At 46.0% G+C, this 25,323-nt stretch overlaps 1 protein-coding gene across 1 annotated transcript in view; it reads right to left on the reverse strand.

Annotated features, from left to right (window-relative positions):
* Positions 1 to 23,297, reverse strand: part of LOC120827230 (junction plakoglobin a) — a 127,195-nt gene extending 103,898 nt beyond the window's left edge. Inside the window, exon 1 of the mRNA XM_078084375.1 lies at positions 23,072 to 23,297. The gene's annotated coding sequence lies outside the window, so the exon portion shown is untranslated. The remainder of the gene's footprint in view (positions 1 to 23,071) is intronic.
* Between the last annotated feature and the right edge of the window lie 2,026 nt (positions 23,298 to 25,323).

The raw sequence follows: 25,323 nt of genomic DNA on the forward strand, positions 1-25,323 counted from the left end.
CTCTGCTCCGCGAAGCAGTTTTCTATCATTAAGCGTTTACCCTATCAACACTTCTAGACCCCAGATTTAAATCCCTCGGATTTTGTAGTTTCTCTGAATACAGTAAAGCAGTCAGTAGACTGAAATCTAAATGTGCGGCTGTAATTGGGCACACATCGACTGAGCCACAGCCTGGACCTTCTTCACAACAGCTATCGGGACCTACTTCAGGCATGTTATTCAGTTTTATCAGTTTATTTGTTTAGCTAAGTCAATCTTGGAGAATATCTTCCCTCCACTAAGTATTGCTAACAACGTGGCAAGGGGTAGGTTTCTCTTTCAACCACCTGATTAGCTGACACTTTATAATCACCACACAGGGGGAGTGACTTATCTCTCTTCACTACTGGCACTATGGGTGCTGCCCATTCGCTGTGCTTAAATGGAGATAAAATGTTAGCTTCCTCTAGCTCCCTGAGTTCGTCCTCTACTCGGTCCTTCATTGCAAAAGGAAGTGGTCAGTGTTTGCACAATTTAGGAGGTACATCAGGGTTAACAAGGATTGAGGCTTTAACTCCTCTCTGAACAGCTCTGACTATTTACGAGTGACATACACTTAGCTTCATACAGATGCTTAATCTGCTCCCAGTTTAGCTTTAGTTTCTTTAGGCACACAGTGTTGATCCATTCCCTTTAACAACCAAGAGTGGAAATTCTTTGTTCGACCCTCATCGTCTACCTTGGCTGTAATCTGTCCCAGCACAGGAATGCAGCCTCCATTTTAAGCTTTAAGTCTAACTTTACATTTCTGCTGTGGTAAGGGTGAGAATGTCACGGTTTGGGTCCATGTCTGGTATTATTTTGCAGTTTCTTGCCTCTCTTCTCCCTGGGTCATGTCAATTCCTGCCTTGTCATGTCCTCTCCTGTGATTGTCTGTCATGTCATGATTGTGTCCACCTGTGTCCAATCACCTGCACCTCCCTAGTGTACAGTGGCGGTTCTGGGCACGGGCGAACCGGGCAGCTGCCCGGGGCGGCATTTTTTCATGGCTCATGGGGGGCGGCACGAGCGCTGGAAAAAAAAAAATCCTCTGCTCCGCGAAGCAGTTTTCTATCATCTATCGTTTCACTGTGTGGGGAATTGGCAGATTGGCGCCCCCTGCGGCTGCAGGCGCCCTGCTTGTTGGAGGTGCGGCAATTTTTTTTTTAAGGCCCATTTTGGGCCGCGGATATCCATTGTTTCAGACAGTTCATAGATTGGTTTAATCAGAAAGAGTATGATTTTGCTCTGTAGTTTTGCTTGCATTCAGTATATCATAACACAAGAGACAGAATGTCAGGGTCATAGTGAAATTTGACAACACAAATATGAACTTTTCTCAAAGAGAGAAATAATTTTCTCTGCTTTTATTTTAAAGGATTAGAGATAAAAACACTATAGGACTAGATCCAGGATAGCATTAGAGGCAGATAAAAAAATACACAATACACATAATACATTCAAATTATATTTAAAAAAAAGAATCCAATGCACAGGAGATTTTAGACAATTGGGACAGGGGTGGTATGGAATCACAGGAAAATGATTATTTAGTGGTTGGAAGCATCAAAGAATGCCTTCTGTTTTTGAGGGTGGCAAATCGGTCTATCAGTGTGTTATGACTCAGTCCCCCCAGAATGTCACTTTCAATTGACATGGCTGCAAGACTGTGAAGCCTTTTCTGCCCCATTGTCTTACGCAGCCAGGAGTGCAGGCGACGCAGTGCACTAAAGGACCTCTCACATGAGCAGCTGCTCACAGGCACTGTTAAGGCAACTTGAAAGATTGCCTTCAGAGAAGGAAACATGTCGGAGTCTAGGAGGTTGTGCAGAGCTAGCATATCTCGGGGTGGACATCCAGCCTCTGTTTCGCGGGCAAGGAAGTTTCCGGCCACCAGAACCTCCTCTTTTTTCAGATTAATGCTGTAGTGTTTGTCAAGCTCATCCAAATGTGATTCACTTAAGAAGTTCTGAGATTTAGGGCTGCATGCCTGGATGCCTTTTAGCAGGCCTGCATCTACACAAGAAAAGCGTTATTCAAGCTCACTAACCATCCGGTCCACACAGGAGAAAAGCAACTCTGTTGTCAAGGTGTGTGAGCATATCAACTCTGTGCCTGAACCCAAGGTTGATTCCAAGACAAAATCCTCCATTTTTCTCCGTTTACGCCTTTTCTTAGCATCTGGTTCTGGGATACTGTGAGTGTGGCACAGGGCCTTGGTCCTCTCATACAGCTCTGTGTCAAATACATCTGTGCGTTTGCCCCTCAGTGTGTCACTGCTGATAAAAGCTTCTGCCAGGTCTAAAGTCTCTTTCTGAAGGAACTTGTGTAGTCCTTCAGTTACAGACAGAAGTGTCTGAAACATCAGAAGTGAATAGACTGTTGAGAACTTGTAGAGCTTCGCTGAGACCAACAGCTATGGGGGATCCAATGGCAGAGAGACACTCAAAAATGGCAGGTAATGTCTCAAGAATTGCATTGATTGATCGAAAAAAGAATACACACACTCCAACAAGTTGAAAAGCTCCACAGCCTCTGAAACAGCCCTGCAAGTATGGCACAACACCAGGTTTAGCTCATGAGCATAACAATGCACATATATAGCCTCAGGATGGAGCCTTCTACACACCTCCAGTGGACCCACTCATAACAGCTGCACCATCATACGTCTGTGCTACACACTTAAGCTCTGCAAGACCACTGTTCTGGATCTGCTGCTGCAGCTCGTTTGCAATGGACTGGGCATCAAACGACATGATCTCTGTAAGTGCTAGAAAACGTTCCTTCACTGCCCCCTCTGACACGTACCTAACACAAACAGCCAGCTGCTCTGACCGTGCATCCCTTGGCTCATCTGCCATAATGGCATAAATTTTGGACTTTGTCATCTCAGATACAATGACACTGTTTACTTCTTGAGCACAACACTCAATCATCTCATTCTGAGATGTTGGTGCGAAATAGGTAGCATTTGAGGGAGGGTTATATTTTTGAAGGAAAGGATCAAACTCCTTCAAAAGTTCCATGCAAGCAAGAAAGTTGCCTCTGTTTGTGTTGTCTTGGCCTTCATCACTGCCACGAAAAGGGAGTCCCTGTCGCCCTAACATGGAGGTGACTGCAACAATTTGCCTAAGATACTCCCTTCTCTCTACTATCTCACTTGCATGTGTAGATGCTATCATCTGTGCAACGTTTCCCTGTCGGCTAGTTGCCTGGTAGCTTTGCCATGCAACAACACTGTCCCTATGTGTCTGTGCCATCTCTTGCTTGCCAAAGATAAACAATGCTTTCTTCCAGTTCTTGCAACCACTACTGATCAACGCATCATGTTTGATGTTTTTGCCAAACAATCTACATGGGAAGCAGAAAGCTGCATTATGGTTGACTGAATATTCCAACCAACTGTGCTTCTCAAACCAGCTGTGGTGAAATGACCTGTTCTGAGCACCAAAGCTGTCCTGTGGGTAACTCTTCAGCTTAACCTGTCTGGGCCCTGTGTCTTTTTCACCTAAATCATTAGTTGCTGCAGCTGCAGAGCACAGTAGAAGAAAATAAAAAAACTCAACTCAATTCCTTCTAGACCTGTAGACCACTAACCTCCATCACACCGGCTCCTTCAGCCCTGTCAATCTCCTGATTCTCTCTCTCATCTGACTGGGCGGAGCTGCCACCTCTCCTAAAGAATGTTCTTATATCCATCTGGTCAATGAATTGGATGATATACCGGCACAATAGCGTTATGAGGGACATTATGACATTTAGTTTTCACTAGCATTAACTGATTATAAATAACAACATTCTATAGGGACTGATCATATTGTTTTGAAATACATTGATACAAATAAAACAAAAGTATGAGATGAAATATGTCTCACGCGGGGTTAGTTGAGCAGGCAGTAATAACAAAGCAGCAGTTCCGAGTCAAGGTTGGTGCGGACGGAAAAAAGGAAAGGACACGCGCACAGTGTCGCGCTACCACCAGGTGACTGTTACCTTAACGGTTGGCATTTGTGAAATTAATACAGCTTTATTAATACTAGAGAGATATATCAATGCAAAGAATAGAGAGATGTCGGTAGTTATTTCTTGTATTTCGAATTCGCTAGTTCACACTTTTGCTAACTGGGGACAGTTTCTAACAAAGTAGCAAGCTAGCTTAGTTTTAACATAGCCCACTACAATATTCGCTTCCATTTGCCTCATATCAAGTAAACCTAAAGCAGGTAACACTTGTTAACAACTACAGATAGCCACATTCTGTAACTTCTTGTACTTACAATTTCACTCCGTGCATCATTTACTTTGAACTCTTGGCTATAATACTGGCTGTCGTTGACGAGAGACGGTACTAGTGCCCGGGGTTTGTATATTAGAGTATGATGAAAGGCTATTGGATTATAATTTGAAGGGGGAGTAAACATACAAACCATAAGAGCGGCCGGCCTGAAGCTGCACCCGGAGAAGTGCCATTTCATGCAGAGAGAGGTGTCCTTTTTGGGGCACCGGGTAGCTGGCGAGGGCATTGGTACCATGCCAGAAAAGGGCCAGGCGGTCGCAGACTGGCCCACACCCACCGGCCAGAAGCAGTTAAATAGTTTTCTGGGTCTGGCCTTGTACTACATGAGGTTTGTATGGGGGTTTGCTGGCACTGCTGCAACCCTGCTGCTGCAGAAGGACAGGGATTTTTCCTGGACGGAGCAATGCCAGACGGTGTTCAACAACCTGCGGTGCGCCCTGGTAGAGGCTCCGGTTCTTGCCCCCGCCGACCCCAGGTTGCCTTTCACGCTGGACACGGATGCTAGTGGATCAGGCATAGGGGGAGTGCTGTCTCAGGCGAGCCCTGAAGGGGAGCGTGTGGTGGTGTACTTCAGCCTGGCGTTCAACAAGGCTGAGCGGAAATACTGTGTCACCCACAGGGAGCTCTTGGCAGTGGTGCTGTCAATCAGGCACTTCAAGTATTACCTTTGTGGCTGAAACTTCACGGTGAGGACAGACCACGGCCCTGCAGTGGCTCATGTCATTCAAAGAGCCAGAGGGGCAGGTGGCCAGGTGGTTGGAGGAGCTCCAGGCTTTCAACTTCAACGTGGTGCACCGGGCTGGTAAATGGTAAATGGACTGTACTTGTATAGCGCTTTTCTAGTCTTCCGACCACTCAAAGAGCTTTAACACTACATGACATCATTCACCCATTCACACCCATTCATACACTGATGACAGGAGAACCATACACAGTGACACCTGCCATCAGTAACTAACATTCATACGCTGTAGTCGCAGCTACAGGAGCAATGTTGGGTTAAGTGTCTTGCTCAAGGACACATCGACATGCGGGTTAGCAGAGCCTGGGATCGAACCGACAACCCTCTGATTGGAGGACGACCGTGCTCCCCACTCACCCACAGTCGCCCTACACGCCACACTAATGCCGACGCGCTCTCATGACGACCGTGTGCCGCAGAAGGGTGCCACTACTGCGAACGGAGACCCGCAAGCAGGATCTGCGAGAGGAGAAGGGGAGCGGTGCTGCAGTTTGGCGGCTGGAGGAGGTTGGGAGCCAGGAGCGGCAGGCAGTGGACCTGTTGGAGGCAACACCATGGAAGGAGCCAGCAACAGGGGAGGAAAGGTGGCAGATGGTGGTTCCCAAGGTCCTGCGGGTTTCGGTGCTGGAAGCCATGAATGGAGCTGCAGGGTTCGGACATTTTGGGGTTTCCAAAACACTGCGGCGTGGGTGGACGTGGTTGGTCCGCTGCCACGTTCAGACTGAGGAAATCGGTATGTGCTTACGGCCATAGATTATTTCACAAAATGGCCAGAAGCGTACGCCATACCAGACCAAGACGCAGAGACAGTCGTAGAGGCCCTGGTGGGTGGCATGTTCAGCAGTTTCGGCGTGCGAGGGTATGGCACACAGGGCAAAAAAAAACAATGTTCCCAGATTTGCCTGTTTGCGGCTGACACCACCCTCATTGGACTGATCTCTGGTGGGGATGAGTCCGCCTACAGGTGGGACTCTGACCACCTGGTGATGTTGTGCAACCAAAACAACCTGGAGCTCAATGCTCTGAAGACAGTGGACATGGTTGTAGATTTTAAGCCTAGTTTATGGTTATCCGTTTTCATATAAACGCAGGGACACGCACACACCCCTTACGTGCTTTTTTACCCCTTCTTGTGTTGTTGCGTGTGTCTTTTCTTGAATTTATTTTTCTAGACTAGCGTCAAAAGCTACGCAAGCCTCACGCAGCCCGCAAGGTTGTGATTGGTCTGCTAACTACATCCTTTCCAGAGTCTCACATTTCCGTTTTTATAGCATAATACTGCTATATTTAAATGGAAGATTTTTTAAGAGCGAATGAATCCAAATGAAGAGCTTTTGTCGGAAGAAATACGGAAATATGACCCCTTACACAACGCGTTATTGGCAGACTATAAGATGATGATAGATACTTTAGCGATCCATCCATCCATCCATCCATTTTCAACTGCTTATCCAGGGTCGGGTCGCGGGGGCCACAGCTCCAGCAGGGGACCCCAAACTTCCCTTTCCCGGGCCACATCTACCACCTCTGACTGGGGCGTTCCCAGGCCAGTGCAGAGATATAATCTCTCCACCTAGTCCTGGGTCTTCCCCGGGGCCTCTTCCCAGCTGGCCGTGCCTGGAACACCTCCCTAGGGAGGTGCCCAGGGGGCATCCTCACCAGATGCCCAAACCACCTCAACTGAACCCATTTCGGCCGCTTGTACCCGTGACCTAGTTCTTTCGGTCATGACCCATCCTTCATGACCATAGGTGAGGGTAGGAACGAAGATTGAACGGTAGATCGAGAGCTTTGCCTTCCGGCTCAGCTCTCTTTTTGTCACAACGGTGCGGTAAAGCGAGTGCAATACCGCCCCTGCTGCTCCGATTCTCCGGCCAAACTCACTCCATCTTCCCCTCACTCGTGAACAAGACCCCGAGGTACTTGAACTCCTTCACTTGGGGTAAGGACACATTCCCTACCTGGAGTAGGCAATCCATCGGTTTCCTGCTGAGAACCATGGCCTCAGATTTAGAGGTGCTAATCCTCATCCCGACCGCTTCACACTCGACTGCGAAACGCTCCAGTGAGAGTTGGAGGTCACAGACGGAAGATGCCATCAGGACCACATCATCTGCAAAAAGCAGCGATGAGATCCATAGCCCCCCGAACTGTAGACCCTCCTCCCCCCGACTACGCCTCGATATCCTGTCCGTGAAGACCACAAACAAGATTGGTGACAACGCGCAGCCCTGGCGAAGGCCAACCCCCACCGGAAACGCCTTCGACTTACTGCCGAGCACCCAAACACAGCTCTCTCTTTGGGCGTACAAGGATTGGATGGCCCCAAGCAAGGACCCCCTCACCCCGTACTCCCGCAGCACCTCCCACAGTATCTTTCGGGGGACCCGATCATACGCCTTCTCCAAGCTTCCCCAAGCTTTCTCTATGATCCTGGAACGAGTGAAGAGCTGGTCCGTTGTTCCACGACCAGGACGAAAACCGCATTGTTCTTCTTCAATCCTTGGTTCGACTATCGGCTGAACCCTCCTTTCCAGCACCTTAGAGTAGACTTTACCCGGGAGGCTGAGTAGTTATGATACCCCTGTAATTGGCACACACTCTCTGGTCCCCCTTTTTGAAGAGGGGTACCACCACCCCGGTCTGCCACTTTTTTGGCACTGTCCCAGACTTCCATGCAATGTTGAAGAGGCGTGTCATCCAAGACAAGATCCCAACACCCATTGCTTTTAGCATCTCTGGACGGATCTCATCAATCCCCGGGGCTTTGCCACTGCTGAGTTGTTTGACTACCTCAGTGACCTCCACCAGGCCAATTGACGATGATCCCTCCTCCGCCTCCATCTCCGCCTCTACCAAAGAGGGCGTAGTAGTTGGGTTCAGGAGTTCCTCAAAGTGTTCCTTCCACCGCCCGATAACCTCCTCAGTCGCGGTCAACAGGGTCCCATCCTTACTGTACACAGCTTGGATGGTTCCCCGTTTCTCCCTCCTGAGGTGCCGAATGGTCTTCCAGAAGCACTTTGGTGCCGACCGAAAGTCCTTCTCCAAAGTTACCCCGAACTCCTCCCATACTCGCTGCTTTGCCTCCATCACGGCAGAGGCTGCTGCCCTTCGAGCCTGTCGGTACACTGCAACTGACTCTGGAGTCCCACCAGATATCATAACCCGGAAGGCCTCCTTCTTCAGTCGGACGGCTTCCCTGACCACCGGTGTCCACCACGGGGTTCGAGGGTTACCGCCCCTTGATGCACCTGAGACCTTGAGGCCACAACTCACTGCCGCAGCTTCAGCAATGGAGGTTTTGAACATACACCACTTTGGTTCAATGTCCCCTACCTCCACAGGAATGTGAGAGAAGCTCCGCCGGAGGTGTGAGTTAAAAATCTTTTGGACCGGGGCCTCCTCCAGACGTTCCAAGTTCACCCTCACTACACGCTTGGGTTTACCGGGTCTGTCCAGAGTCTTTCCCTATCCTCTGACCCAGCTCACAACCAGATGGTGATCAGTTGACAGCTCTGCCCCTCTCTTTACCAGAGTTTTCCCCCCCACCACCCGAAGGCGTAGGGAAGCGACCCTTTTGTCCACCGGGGTAAACTCCAATGTAGCAGCACTCAGCCGGGGACTTATCCCCACACCTGCCTGGCGCCTCACACCATGGGCCACTCCGGAGTAGAATAGAGTCCACCCCCTATCCAGGAGTGTGGTTCCAGAGCCGAGGCTGTGGGTAGAGGTAAGCCCCACCAGATCCAACTGATAACGCTCCACCTCCCGCACAAGCTCCGGCTCCTTTCCCCCCAGAGAGGTTACGTTCCACGTCCCCAGAGCCAGCATCTGCCGCCCAGTTCTGTTCCGTCTAGACCCCCCACTGTCACTGCCACCCTTGTAGCAGCGCACCCGACCCCATCGGTTTCCTCCACAGGTGGTGAGCCCATGGGGAGTAGAGTCTTGGGCTGCCGCGTCACTCCTTCGGGCTGTGCCCGGCCGGGCTCCGCGGTAAACCCGGCCACGAGACGCTCGCTGTCGGGCCCTCCATCTGGGCCTGGCTCCAAATGGGGGCCCCGGGCTTCCTCCGGGCCGGGTAACTCCTTCCCTCTTCCGTTTTTTCATGGGGTCTTTTTGAACCATTCTTAGTCTGGCCCCTCGCCTGAGACCACTTTGCCAAGGGTAACCCTACCAGGAGCACAAGGCTCCCGACAACACAGCCCTCAGGGTCATAGGGACACACAAACCTCTCCACCACGATAAGGAGACGGTTCCCAGAGAGGTATAGTGATATAGTGATCCCTCAAGAGGGAAATTTTGGTATCACAGCAGCATGTACAGGGAAGAAAATAGAATAAAAAGATACACATTATATACAATATAATAAGATATATTAAATTATTAAATTAAATAAACTAAAACTGAAACAAAAGAATAACCTTCCAAAAGAGACAATAATAATAATTTGTAGAAGGAGAAGAGGAAGAGGAAGAGCAGCAACATCACAGCAGTACAGGGTTATTATTGTCATTACTGGAACTGCTCTCCCCTGGCACAAATCATATCCAACAAACCGACAACATCAGCATTAACATCTGCACCTCCTCCACCGCTCCTTTGTCTCAAGGCGTCCGCCAGGCTTCAGTGCTTGGTTCTGTTCATCCTCTTGGTCACATCATACGTCAACATGGTCTGCTCTTTCATTGTTACGCTGATGTCCAGCTCTCAACAAAGAAACATAACTGCTACTCACTCCACTCTGACCGATTGCCTCACTGACATTAAATCATGGATGCAAACATCCTAACCGGATGTGTTGCAAAACATATATTTTGTTATCCTTTGTCTTGCCTCCTAACCTAAAAAAGGAAGTCAAAATAACAGACAACCACTTAAATGAAACAGGTACATTTTTCCTTAAAAACTGCAAAAGAATATTGGGATAATTAGCATATTGTATGATGTATTGACTCGAGTCAAAGGCAAATTCCGTAGCATTTTTTAAACGCCCTGTCTTCTCTTTCGCCCCCCTTGTAACAAGGCCAAAGGCAGTCACCAATATTTTACCAGCTGTGTGACACAACTGCTACGGTTTTGTTGATGATGAACTTGATTAAGTGGTACATCCTAAATTATTTATGGAAAGAAACCGTGTCATGAGTCACAGAAATATAACTTATAATAAAAAATGCTCTATAGGCAAAAGTACGTGAAAACACTGCCGTCACTGTGCCATAATCGAAAATAACCGGGGCCAGCATCGGCCCGTACCTGGCACGACAAGAGAAACGTGTCTGTCCAAATTCCGTCGTACGACACTGCAGTCACTGGGCCATAATCGGAAAACGATTAATTTCGTGTCCGATCGCCGACAAGGCTGAGATTCGATATGAATGACTCCCCCGTATCGTGTTGAATATATTCTTTATGTCACAAAAACACACTTCTTTACTTACAAAATCAAGCCAGTCAAGACCACGTTGTTGGGTGATAAAAGCATTTTCATGTCCAGAAAAGATATTAAGTGAAAACGATAAGACAAATAAAGAAAGGTAGTTATCACTTTACTTGAATGGGTGTTCATAAGACTGACATAACATTGTCTTAAATATCAATGAATACTTATGACAGTTGTCGTTAAGTGTCATTTGGTAAGTTATGTCACTTTTGATGCAAAGGTGACATTTTTTGAGATGTCCTTGTTATGACAACTTGATATAAACTAAGACAACAAAACCTGTCATAAACATGCCATAGCAGACCTGTCAAACTTAAGAAAAACGTTTGGCTTCATATCTTAGAGCGACATTAAACCGTCATATATGGATGGTTTTGACATTCGCTGTCACAAAACCATTACAATTGTGTCATAAATGTTGTCCTTTTCATTAACATGTTGTTAAGTGTAACTACACCGCTAAATGACTTTATAACTGTCACATTTCCCTCCTACCGTGATTTAATGAGTTTAACCTATTTTAACTAAGATATTGTGACGGCCCTGCCTATTGGTCCATGTCTGTGACGTCATTGTCTGTTTCTCCGAGGTGATTCCATCAACCTGATCGAGAGCAGCTGGGGGTTCCAGCGGTATAAAAGCGCATAGTTGCTGCCTGCCGGGGGTCGCTGGTTTCCCTGGCCAGCGTCCGCATCTTTGTTTGGTACTCTTGGAAACGATTGGAATCTTTCGTTAAAATGTCGTGTTAAATTTAAGTGAATTACACTGTCAGATATAAATACCTTAACAAAAGCAACAGACAAGTCAAGAGATAGTGTTTCCTTTATGTATTTCAACACAAAACATTTTGTTGTGATGTTCATCCAAAGTGACAGTTTGTAAAACCCTGTTTTAGCAAGGATCTGCTCAGGAGAGAATATATAATGAGTTTGACACGACATAGATGCATAAATGCCAGCAGACATTGTAGAGAGTAAGATTTTTTTTTTACTTGTTTTTTCACATCATGGAAAAGTCTTCCCAACACACCATTGTAATGGTGTACACCCAACCAGTGGTGTCACTCTATCATCTTAAGATGAAGCTTGAGTGATTCAGGAGTACGATTCCCTCTGTGACGCCATACTTCCAGCTTGTATCCCAGCTTGTAGCTTTGCCATGCACGCTCAATATGCTGAGTATGAGCACCAGTCTCCCGGTCCACAAAGTTGCTTTTATGGCAGAAAGAATACTGATCACACCCATACTGGGCAAGTTGACCTTTGTAGGCATGCCATTCATCACTCAGGATGGATGTTCTGGGTCTGACATGGCGTCTAATATGACCTATGACGAAATGTTACCAGCCAAAATGTTTCCGATATGACCTGATAAGTCTCTGGTGATGGCATAGCTGTGTAGAAAGAAATGTTATGCACTGAGATAGAGTAGAGCCATCACTCACTGTATGCTACAGCTAATGCTCTACTAACATGTTAACAGACAGACACACACACACAGATGTTTCACTCACTGTTACTGCTGCTGCTAAAAAAATTGCTCTGGCCTTTCCTGCCAGTAAATTGCTCTGGGAATATAACCAAAGTACAATCAAGCGTGACTTGTTCAAAAGACCCTATGAAAAAACGGAAGAGGGAAGGCGTTACCCGGCCCGGAGGAAGCCCGGGGCCCTCATTTGGAGCCTTGGTGACCGGGCTTGCCGTGGAGCAGCCCGAAGGAGTGACGCGCCATGGACTCACCACCTGTGGGGGGAAACCGATGGGTTTGGGTGCGCTGCTGACAGTGGGGGGTCTAGACGGAGCAGACCTGGGCGGCAGATGCTGGCTCTGGGGACGTGGAACGTAACCTCTCTGGGGGGGAAGGAGCCGGAGCTTGTGCGGGAGGTGGAGCGTTACCAATTAGATCTGGTGGGGCTTACCTCTACGCACAGCCTAGGCTCTGGAACCACACTCCTGGATAGGGGATGGACTCTATTCTACTCCGGAGTGGCCCATGGTGTGAGGCGCCAGGCGGGTGTGGGGATACTCATAAGTCCCCGGCTGAGTGTTGCTACATTGGAGTTTACCCTGGTGGACAAAAGGGTCGCCTCCCTACGCCTTCGGGTGGTGGGGGGGAAAACTCTGACTGTTGTCTGTGCATATGCACCAAACAGCAGCTCAGAGTATTCAGCCTTTTTGGAGACCCTGAATGGAGTCCGGCAAGGGGCTCCACTAGGGGACTCCATAGTCCCACTGGGAGACGTCAATGCACACGTGGGCGACGATGGAGATAACTGGAGAGACGTGATTGGGAGGAATGGCCTCCCTGATCTGAACCCCAGCGGTTGTTTGTTACTGGACTTCTGTGCTAGTCACGGATTATCCGTAACAATTACCATGTTCGAACATAAGGATGTTCATAAGTGTACGTGGTACCAGAGCACCCGAGGCCAAAGATCAATGATCAATTTTGTAATCGTATCGTCTGATCTGAGGGCGCATGTTCTGGACACTCGGGTAAAGAGGGGCAGAGCTGCAACTGATCACCATCTGGTTGTGAGCTGGGTCAGAGGATGGGGGAAGACTCTGGACAGACCCGGTAAACCCAAGCGTGTAGTGCGGGTGAACTGGGAACGTCTGGAGGAGGCCCCGGTCCAAAAGACGTTCATCTCACACCTCCGGCGGAGCTTCGCTCACATTCCTGTGGAGGTAGGGGACATTGATCCGTGGTGTATGTTCAAAACCTCCATTGCTGAAGCCGCGGCAGTGAGTTGTGGCCTCAAGGTCTTAGGTACATCAAGGGGCGGTAACCCTCGAACCCTATGGTGGACACCGGTGGTCAGGGAACCCGTCCGACTGAAGAAGTTGGCCTTCTGGGTTATGATATCCGGTGGGACTCCAGAGGCAGTTGCATTGTACCAACAGGCGCGAAGGGCAGCAGCCTCTGCCGTGATGGAGGCAAAGTAGCGAGTATGGGAGGAGTTCGGGGTAACTTTGGAGAAGGACTTTCAGTCGGCACCAACGTGCTTCTGGAAGACCATCCGGCACCTCAGGAGAGGGAAACGGGGAACCATCCAAGCTGTGTACAGTAAGGATCGGACCCTGTTGACCGCGACTGGGGAGGTTATCAGGCGGTGGAAGGAACACTTTGAGGAACTCTTGAACCCAACTACTATGCCCTCTTTGGTAGAGGCGGAGCTGGAGGCGGAGGAGGGATCATCGTCAATTGGCCTGGTGGAGGTCACTGAGGTAGTCAAACAACTCCGCAGTGGCAAAGCCCTGGGGATTGATGAGATCCGTCCAGAGATGCTAAAAGCAATGGGTGTTGGGGGGTTGTCTTGGATGACACGCCTCTTCAACATTATGTAGAAGTCTGGGACAGTGCCAAAAGAGTGGCAGACCGGGGTGGTGGTACCTCTCTTCAAAAAGGGGGACCAGAGAGTGTGTGCCAATTACAGTGGTATCACACTACTCAGCCTCCCGTGTAAAGTCTACTCCAAGGTGCTGGAAAGGAGGGTTCGGCCGATAGTCGAACCAAGGATTGAAGAGGAACAATGCGGTTTTCGTCCTGGACGTGAAAACAGACCAGCTCTTTACTCTTTCCAGGATCATGGAGGGGGCTTGGGAGTATGCTCATCCAGTCTACATGTGTTTCGTATGACCGGGTCCCCCGAGAGAAACTGGGAGGTGCTGCCGGAGTACGGGGGTCCTTGCTTGGGGCCATCCAATCCTCGTACACCCAAAGCGAGAGCTGTGTTCGGGTGCTCGGCAGTAAGTCGAAGGCGTTTCCGGTGGGGGTTGGCCTTCGCCAGGGCTGCGCGTTGTCACCAATCTTGTTTTTGGTCTTCATGGACAGGATATTGAGGCGTAGTCGGGGGGAGGAGGGTCTACAGTTCGGGGGGCTGCGGATCTCATCGCTGCTTTTTGCAGATGATGTCCTGATGGCATCTTCTGTCTGTGACCTCCAACTCTCACTGGAGCATTTCGCAGTCGAGTGTGAAGCGGTTGGGATGAGGATTAACACCTTTAAATCTGAGGCCATGGTTCTCAGCACGAAACCGATGGAATGCCTACTCCAGATAGGGAATGTGTCCTTACCCCAAGTGAAGGAGTTCAAGTACCTCGGGGTCTTGTTCACGGGTGAGGGGAAGATGGAGTGTGAGTTTGACCAGAGAATCGGAGCAGCGGGGACGGTATTGCATTTGCTTTACCGCACCATTGTGACGATAAGAGAGCTGAGCCGGAAGGCAAGGCTTCGTTCCTACCCTCACCTATGGTCATGAAGGATGGGTCATGACCGAAAGAACTAGGTCACGGGTAGAAGCGGCCGAAATTGGTTTCCTCAGGAGAGTGGCTGGCGTCTCCCTTAGAGATAGGGTGAGAAGCTCAGCCAGTCGCAAGGAGCTCGGAGTAGAGCCGCTGCTCCTTTGCGTCGAAAGGAGCCAGTTGAGGTGGTTTGGGCATCTGGTGAGGATGCACCATGGCGCCTCCCTAGGGAGGTGTTACAGGCACGGCCAGCTGGGAAGAGGCCCTGGGGAAGACCCAGGACTAGGTGAAGAGATCATATCTCTGCACTGGCCTGGGAACGCCTTGGGATCTCCCAGTCAGTGCTGGTAGATGTGGCCCGGGAAAGGGAAGTTTGGGGTCCCCTGCTGGAGCTGTTGCCCCCGCGACCCGATCCCGGACAAGCGGCTGAAGATGGATGGACAAAGATAATATTATATTGATGTCTTGCTAATGGTATATTTTAGTAATCATTCTGAAAATCAGTGATTGAGATCTCTACAGCCTTGTATAGCTTGATATCCTTAAGTTATTCTATGATCTTCTCCAGTTTTGTTATATATCTAACCTCTAAAACAGAAAAATATATGAAAATAAATCTACTTACTGTACCATCCGAGTTCACTGTGCATCCTCTATCCAAGCTGGTTATGTTTGGTGCAGGTAAGAAAGGACATTACCTCCTGGGCATCCTCTTTCTAGGCTGGTGAAGGCAGATATTCCTAGCCATAGAGTCGGGTAGGAAAGTCTAATATAACCAGCCTAGAAGAAGGATGCTAAAGTAAGTAGGATCCTTTATCTTCTAATACTACAAAACCTATAAGGTGCCAAATCAATGCCAATACGTGCCTGAAAAAATGACCTATTTTGTTTGTTTTTCTGTTGTGTTCTTAAGTAACCACAACAGATTGAGTGATCTGTCGCTATAAGGATGTCCTTCGTATCTTCAGCATGCAAAAAAAATGGAAAGCTCCTCCCAATAATGTATAAATATACTTAAGAATATTCATTTTGTTCACACTTGTTTAAATTTTGTTAAACAATTGTTTAAACTTCATTTAAACAATTGTTAAAAAAAAGTTCATTTGTATACATACACAATACATTTTTATGCAATTTTGGAAGATGATGGAGCGGCACCACTAGTTGGTTGTACGCCATTACAATGGTGTGTTGGGCAGACTTTTCCATGAAAAAACAAGTAAAAAAAATCTCACTCTCTACAATGTCTGCTGGCATTTATGCATCTATGTCGTGTCAAACTCATATGTTCTCGCCTGAGTAGATCCTTCCTTGTGTTTTACAAACTATCACTTTGGATGAACATCACAACAAAATGTTTTGTGTTGAAATACATAAAGAAAACACTATCTCTTGACTTGTCTGTTGCTTTTGTTACGGTATTTATATCATCTGACAGTGTAATTCACTTAAATGTAACATTTTAACGAAACATTCAAATCATTCCACTTTACTTGAATTCAAATAAAACCGTCATGACACTGTTATAAACTGGTTTGACTATGTAATTACACACAATGACATCTTAATTGTTCACTTTAATTGAAAGTTAAAATCATTAAATCACTGTAGGAGGGAAATGTGACAGTTATAAAGTCATTTAGCAGTTTAGTTACACTTAGCGACATTAATGAAAAGGACAACATTTATGACACAATTGTAATGGTTTTGTGACTGCAGGATGTCACCATCCATATATGACGGTTTAATGTCGCTCTAAGATATGAAGCCAAACATTTTTCTTAAGTTTGACAGTTAGGTCTGCAATGGCATGTTTATGACAGGTTTTGTTGTCTTGGTTTATGTCAAGTTGTCATAACAAGGACGTCTCAAACAATGTCACCTTTGCATCAAAAGTGACATAACTTACCGAATGACACTTAATGACAACTGTCATAAGTATTCAATGATATTTATGACAGCTGTCATGTCATGATTATGACAATGTTATGTCAGTCTTATGAACACCCATTCGAGTGTTACCAAATAGTTTTGTGCTTACTCGCCTAGCAGGTCTCCGTAGATCGTAGTCCCTTCTGGACCCTGGTCCTGACTCCTGCCATGGCCCTGCTGACACCTGCTGCTGCTATCATCATCATTATTTTAAATTTTAATCATACTATTACTGTCATCATAAACAAACATTACCTTTTCCTAAAGTATTTGTGCTTTCCCTCCCCACAGGCTTCTGTGGATGGTGGTTCCCCCTGCAGTGGTCATGCCGTACGCTTGGCTTGCTACTTGCAACTATTTGAATCATTTCTGTTATAGGAATTGAATGTATTATACATCTTTTACATTGTTCATTCTGTACACATAACATCCATTGTAGTCTGTCCATTCCGGGAAAGGGATCTGTCGTTCTCCCTAAGTTTTCTTCCCTTTTTTCCCCATGGAAGGGTTTTAAATTTTTTGGGGAATTTTCCTGTGCCGATGTGAGCGTTTCAGGACAGAGGATGTCGCATGTGTACAGACTGTAAAGCCCGCTGAGGCAAATTTGTCATTTCTGATTTTGGGCTATACAAAATAGAATTAATTGAATTGAATTACACTGAGGGCTAATGCGGCGTCTCTCCAGATGGTGCAGACACACTCACACATCAACCAGCCTATTTAGCTGGTCTCTTCTGGTTTGACAGATACAGTTGAGTATCGTCTGCATAACAGTGGAAGTTTATGCGGTGTTTCCTGATCGGCCAAAGGAAGCATATAGAGGGTAAACAAAATCGGTCCAAGTACAGAACCTTGTGGGACACCGTGATTTTGAGGATTCGCCGTTTACAAGCACAAACTGGGATCGATCCGATAAGTAGGATTTAAACCAGCTGAGTGCAGTTCCTTTGATACCAATCAAATGTTCTAGTCTCTGCAACAGGATACAATGGTCTATGGTATCAAATGCGGCACTGAGGTCCAGCAAGACAAGAAAAGAGATGAGTCCTTGGTCCGATGCAAGTAGATTCGTAATTTTCACCAGTGCTGTTTCTGTGCTATGATGCACTCGAAATCCTGCCTGGAAATTCTCGAACAAAGCATTGTTTTGTAGAAAGTCACATAATTGATTTGCAACGGATTTCTCAAGGATGTTAGAGAGGAAGGGAAGATTAGAGATAGGTGTGTAGTTAGCCAACACCCAAGAGTAATGGCCGAACCATCTGAGGTACCCTCAAACGTGATTTGCTCACCAACAGGGCATGCAGCTCCCCTGTAGGTCTAGCGGTTGGGATAGCAAGGAGAGAGAAATACCTTTTTTGGTCAATAGCCATCTCGGCTACATCTGTGTCGGGGGCTCAAAAGGCACATCTAGGTTCTCCAGTGCCAAGGATACGTATCCTGCAGGGGCTTTTTGGTCACTCGGGAGGACTCAATTGCGGAGCCCCCCTTTTTTTTTGGCAAAGGGACACCAGTCTGTGGCTCCCTACTGTGTCAATGTCGACCTCGGTAGGCTGCCGAAATGGGGCCGCCTATAATCCAAGGGTAGAGGGAGGCTCGCCCTTATAGAGGAGATACTGTGGAAACCCAATTACAGCAGGCACGGGGCCTTGAACCGGGTTCCTGATCAGAATGGCACATGAGTCAGAAAACAGCTGCCATCTGTTTTTGTCTCTTGGGAGGGTACACTGCGCCCTGGGATTCAGAATAGTCAGTTTGACCGATTTTATGCAACCATCGAGCACCCAGTGGGGTCTTTTTGTGACCAGGTCCATAGTTGAAGGTGGGATTGGGCCAGTCTATATCCCGTTAGACCTAGATCTGCAGAGATCAGAGGCCTAGCAGAAGGGGGATTCGAAGATTAATGTACACCCTCATGCAAATCGAGAGAGCCTCTTTCCACTGATGAAGATTAGGATTACTTACTAGGTGCAATTTCATGAAATACTGTTCCAGGTGATAGAAGGAACTTTCATTAAACGCTCCAGTTAATCATGGTCTTTGCTGACCCTTCCGTTATAATTTAGCATGGCCAGGGGGGCGACAATAGGGAAAGGATGAGTGACAAGGCGGGAGATTTTTTTCTTCCGTCACTAATGAGATATCCCGCTGTTTGGTAAGCAAACTTTTAACCTCAACTTGTGTGTGTGTGTGTGTATTGTGGGTATTTAACAGAAGAGGATCTGCCTTGTTGAGAGCGGCAGTTCTGTGTGGATTTTATGTGGGGGTAAACCTTTAGAGGGGATATAGAGGAATTACTGTGCCTGCGGGGTGGATGTTAACAATTTATTTATTGGGGTGGATAAAGCCTGACCAGGGTTGGGAGTATATAGCCACCCTTAGTAGTTTATTCGGCTTAGCGTTCTCAGCGGCCGTCCTTCATCTTCCCTTTCCACAATACAACTTCACAGAAGCGTTAATTCTGTTATTTTGCCGGTTGATCATGTGGGAATTTACCCTCAAACCTCTGACGGGACTGCAAAACATTAGTATGAATAAATTAATGTAATCTACAACCGTCTTTTCAGCAGGCATCATTGTGTTAAGAATGGTAGCGGGTGCGTTACTGTTGGCCGACTCCAGTAGTGTTTTGACATTCACGTTGTACACGGAAAGGTGGAGATTTGCGCCACGCTTTTGGACGCTTGCAGTGTGGCACTGGTTCGACCAGCGGTGCTGGAAAGCGCTGAAGCTCTGGTACAGGATTACAGGGTGAGGTACGAGCTAGTCTTTGATAACCGGCTGGTTGTTATGGATTACAGGGACGATTACAGCGATGTCGACACTGGCGGCGGCGTAAGGCATGACAGCAAGAGGACCGCGAGAGTGCAGGGGGCTGTGGTGGTAAGACCGATGGAACCAGGAGGCAACTTGTCACGTGATGGAACAGCCCCATCCCTGCGGCTTCATCCCTGCGGCTGTCACTCTATTGAACTCTGCCCCCCACCTCCACACACACACATCTCCCTCAGTGACTGTACTTCCCCCTCCACCCTGGCTTGACTGCCACACACCCTCCTCCAGCCACTGAACATTTGCACTTGTTATTGTATATCCATTTCTTACTTTTCATATTGCACAACTATTTCTTACTGTACATATCTATTTATTCACTTATTACACTTTACATATGCACACTCTTTTTGAGTACTCATACATACTTTTTTGCTACTTTGCACTTCTGGTTGGATGTTAAACTGCATTTCGTTAAACTGCAAGCAAAAAGACTTCAGGGAAAAGACAAAGTTGGTCATTTGGGTTCATGATGACAGTAATAATAAAGTGACTAATAATAATAATAACAGCAGCAGGGTGTGTTAGAGCCTCATTCATCTCTCAGAACCCTTGTGTGTAAAAGATCCTTCGGGTCATCAGTTGCAGTCATCAAAGTAGCTACAGCGATTGATTTTGGCTTTAAGCTCACTCCATCTTTAAGTCTTAATATTGTTTACTTATAACATTATAAACAAGGTAACAATTCATCTGCTACTTATTTCTGGAGTAACATTTCCAGGTATATTACAGTATCGTGCTTTAAGCATGCAGTAACTTACATTATTTGGGCCTCTATTTACAGACCACAACTTGTTGAATTCAGCCCTTCCCCATTGCTTTAAAAACGTGTATTTTCAATATGAAATGGGAAAGGCAATAATATGTTATGGGTACAACCTAACGCATTAGCAACACCAAACACACAAAAAATATTCAGGGATGTTTACTTTTAGTCCAGGTCATCATGCTGAACGCTAGCATGCTAACTAGCAAACTACCTGCGCTAACGCTAACTAGCTTACAAAAAAGAACGGTGTTTCCAGTATTGAGTGGGCAGCACAAGTAAAACAACTGGTTATAGTTCCCGGTGTGCTTCATTGAAACACACATACTTACAGAGTATTGCAGCTGGTAGTCGTAGTTCTATCAGCCCGTTCATGTCACTCTGCTGCCGTACAAACTGGGGTGGGATAGTGGATGAAGTATGGGAAATCGGTAACTCCAGGTACGGCCACAGGCAGTCGTCCTCAGTCTTTTGTTCATTATTTTCCATGGTCACTTCTGTCTCCATTTTGGCTTCTTTCTCAAATTCTCAGTCCACTCTTTACACCGCTGTGTATTTTACCTCCAGAAACATCTGCCTGCTGCAGCAGCGATTTGGCCTTTGCTTATATTACGTCTTAGAATAATTGGCGCGATCTGACGGCCAATAACGATTTGCATTGAAAAAAAAAAAAAAATCTGTGGGCATACTCATTGATTTTAAAACTATTGTTACCCCATTTAATGCTCTCCAAACATCTTTCTTTGCAAATATTTAGGGGGGGGGGGCTCCAAATGCTTGAAACAGAACCAAATGTGGCACACACATTTAGAGTCTTACATTTAGTTATCGTGTGTGATTTTGACGAAGCAGTCTACAGTACTTTTGAAGGAGATGCATCAAATTAGGTAAGCGCATGTATTACATGTCAATTTCAAACATGATTCATGTGTACACCACCAGAAAAACAAACTTCTCTGATCGAAACATTTGCAAAGAAATGTTTGGAGAAATGTTTGGAGAAATGTTTTAGCGCAAAAATGGGGTAACAATAGTTTTAAAATCTTGCTCATAAATAAGAGTTTTCATCAATAATGCAGTGAATTATTTTTGCTTGTTGTAGAGCCAGGCTGTAATGTGAAATTTTAAGTAATTAAATGTCACGTGAAGTGGATGAAATCAAATGAATTGTCGCCCAGCGTGAATTCAATTATAGATTAGACAACATACCCTTTTGGTTTAAACTATAAAAGTTTATTTTTGTATTTTCCATGTGGATGTATACAGCCCGTAATTTGTCCTGGACTATCTCAGCAGTATATTTCAGAGCAATAGTAGCAGAACTGCATTCATACTTTTTCTTTTGTAAATTATGTTTATTCTCAAACACAGTACAGATATATATTGCACATTGTCAAGAGCGGGGTCCGTGCGAGGGGAGAGGGAAGGTAGGACTCAGACGCAGAGTTTTTCGGGAAACAAAAAAGGACTTTAATAGTCAAAACTCCCAAAAATCAAAACTCCAAAAAGGCAAAAACATGGTTAGGAAACTGCAACATGGACATGGACATCGACTTCGGACAACCAACAATTAGCAATGACGCCACAAGTGACAACAGACACACATAGCTTAAATACACTTAAGTCGCTATTGAGTATGCCCACAATTTAAAATAATATTCAAACCGTCAGATTTTTTTTTTTCAATGCAAATCGTTATTGGTTGTCAGATCGCGCCAATTATTCTAAGACGTAATATAAGCAAAGGCCAACTCGCTGCTGCAGCAGGCAGATGTTTCTGGAGGTAAAATACACAGCGGTGTAAAGAGTGAAGTGAGAATTTGAGACAGAAATGGAAGGGGAAGAAAGTTATGAAAGGAAAGAATGATGATTATGATTGCGGCCAAGTGTTTAAAAAAGACATAAAGAACATTAACTCTCTTCTCCATCGTTACTATGGTCAATCTCCCATAGTCCATCCACTATCCCACAGGTCGAGACCCCCTAGCGGCCTGGCGAACTTCCGTTGTGTTTTGAATGAACTTGCAGCGTTTCTCTCTTGCATGCGTTATGAAGTTTGCGTCGCTTGTGCTCCGGTTGTTGTTCTGATTGCCGCATTTTTCTCTTTCACTGTTGGATTTGTCTTGCCTTTTACAACGCGTTTGCACGTGTCGGCCACCGTAAAATTGCCTGTAATTTTTCTATATTGTTCGTCTAAGAAATGTGCTTTGAATTTAAATTTTATATATCGAATGTCTGCTATTGACGATGCAATAAAACATCCATCGGTTAAAAAGTAATATGGACTCTGACTACTTTGTACTTTTACTTAAGTATTTTTTAACACTAGTACTTCTACTTGTAATTGAGTACAATTTAAGCAATGGAACAGTACTTGTACTTCAGTACAAATTTTCATTTTCTTTCCACCTCTGCCAAAAATAAGATATGACAAAATGTATTTCTGACTATACACATGTCATTTCTGCCGACAAATTTTCTCATAAACTGTAGCGTAATATGTCATGCAAATACAGAGGGGCATAGAGGAGGTCAACCTTTATAGATCTATAAAGACAGTTCAAAGATAGGGATATGACACTTCAAAGATATGGAAATAGCGTTTAGTGGCTTTTGTGCTGTACAAGCCCCTTTACCGTAACGCCTCAAATAGACGTGCATTTCATTTTCAAATGGGGTCCACATGACCGCAGTCGCCCACCGACTGTAACCCCTGGCGCGCTTCTTGTATTGACCACAACAGCTGGTGGTCACCGTGATCGGGATCTGGTTATCATGCGTATTATCGTGGCTTGGTTACCTTGTTCAATGAGCAGCAGTCTGGAGCGGTTCCCCGTTGCAGGCGACACCGACGGCCTCAACTCGCCCGTTTTGCCTCAGCTTAAATCCACAGTTCCGGTGCTGTGGGGTATTCGGCTGTGTGTGTTGTGCCCTCTGTGAGATATATGTATCTCCCGTTGTATGCGGCGTGTAGAGAATGGGACGGACTGGCGGCGACTGGCTCCTTCAGCGTCACGGGAAAGGAGGGAAAGTGAGGAGGTCTCACTCTGATGGCAAGACAAGGGATTTTTCACTTCTCATCGGGTGACTGCAGCACGTCTGGTTTTCATGCATGAGAATGTAGTTTCAGTAAACCACATTGTCCACTGGCGACGCTAACTGCATTGTTCTTCTGTGCTATTAGCATTGGCTGAATTGTGTTGTGTAGAGTAACTGGTGAAAAGTTCAAACTTGGTATATTTTTCAAGACAACCTTTGAGGCTGTAGGCCAGGGGTGTGAAACTCAATTTGATCTCAAGTGGGCCAGACCAGTAAAAAAGACATGGTCGGATGTAGGGCGGGGGCTCCGTCCGAACAGGTGCGTGCTGATGGTGCACCGTCATTTTCTGTGCCATGCAATCACACACACTAGCTGTGTCTCAAGTGTCGCCAGGCTGCATCCTTGTAGCCTCCAGCCCTCACCAGCCTTCTGGTCTACCTGGTCTCGTCCTCCAACAACCGCATAGGCTGAACCGAGGGGTCTATGAAATGGGACGGTCTACGGGGGGACTTCCTGCCTGCATCATCAGCTTTAACTCCACTGCTCCCGTTGCCTAGCAACCTGCTGCGCTTGACAGTAAAAGCCTTAAAAGTTAAGAGTTAAGAAGATAATCTTCTTATTTTATTAAATTTAGGTAACATATGCTTCTCCTCTGGAGCATGTCATATTTCAGTTGTTTTAAATTCAAATTAAATCAGTTAAGTAATCATGCAATCTCAAGGCAGGGGAGATACCATCAATACTGTCAATAAAAAACAGCACATTTATTAACTTGTATGCAAGGACTTCTTATTTTTCTGTTGCATAGGATACAAGCTATTTTAACTGTAACCGTAAGATATTACAGAATATGTCCAAGCTACAGTAGCTGTATCATCGTTCTCCTTCAGCTTGATGCTGCTTCCTCCTGCTCCATAAAACACAATTAAATGTAACGTTTACCGCTAAACAAAAGGAGCAAAGCAAGGTCAGTTTCTTTATTTATTCTGTAACATTACTGACTTATAAAGTGATATTTCAGGTTCACAACGTGTCGACCTGGGCTCACATTTGTTCATATTATGAAGTATAAACTATCGATAAAATCGTTTCAGGCTCAGTAAGATATTAGTCAGCCTCAGTGTTGGGCAAGTTACTGAAAATGAGTATTTAGTTACAGTTACTAGTTACTTCTTTTAAAGGTAATTGAATTACTTACCAGTTACTGTGTATCAAAAGTAATTAGTTACTCTGGAAAGTAACTTTTAAGTTACTTTTGTCTGCTTTTTAAATGTAATGAATATAAATAGTACTGAACAGTCAAGCACAATAAACATATTTTTTAGACCTATTTTATTGTAATCAACAGGGCAACAGGCCTTCAAATCAAGCAATAGTACAAAAGTCCTTTTTAATACTTAACTTAATACAAAATAACTGTTTCAGGCATTTGCCTGAAGGCAACTGACTCGACAGTTGACAGGATGCATCTCATCTTCAACATACCGAGCAATCAATCTATTCACCTCTGCCCGGTTTATTGGCTGCACTGCAGTCCGTGTAAAGTGGAGCCGTGGTCGTTTGCGTGGAGCGGCGCCTGCAGTGTGGTATATTGGATCGAGCACTCAGTGCTCAGTGCCTGCGGTCTTTCGTCATGAGCGACGCGATGCTCTTTACATGCACGTACGGCGACTATTCTGTGACACACAACGTTTGGTGGCCACAACTATTTTGTGCTGACAGGCAGCTATTTACTTACTATTTGCCGGCCCTCCGCTTCGCGTCACAAAAGAGAGTAACGCGAGTAACAAACTCATTTCAATTTCAGTAATTGTAACTGGGTTAATTTATTTAAAAAAATACTTTGTTACATGCTCGTTAACGCTAAAAGTATTGGAATTACAGTAATGCGTTACTTTGTAACGCGTTACTCCCAACACTGGTCAGCCTCTACAATGAAAGTTAAGTCATTAAATAGACTTTTCACTAATGACTACGGGCGAATGCGGGCAGACGAGCTGCCGTTAACAGCG

The sequence above is a fragment of the Gasterosteus aculeatus genome, chromosome 11 (assembly GCF_964276395.1).
Source record: "Gasterosteus aculeatus chromosome 11, fGasAcu3.hap1.1, whole genome shotgun sequence".
Classification (NCBI taxonomy): domain Eukaryota; kingdom Metazoa; phylum Chordata; class Actinopteri; order Perciformes; family Gasterosteidae; genus Gasterosteus; species Gasterosteus aculeatus.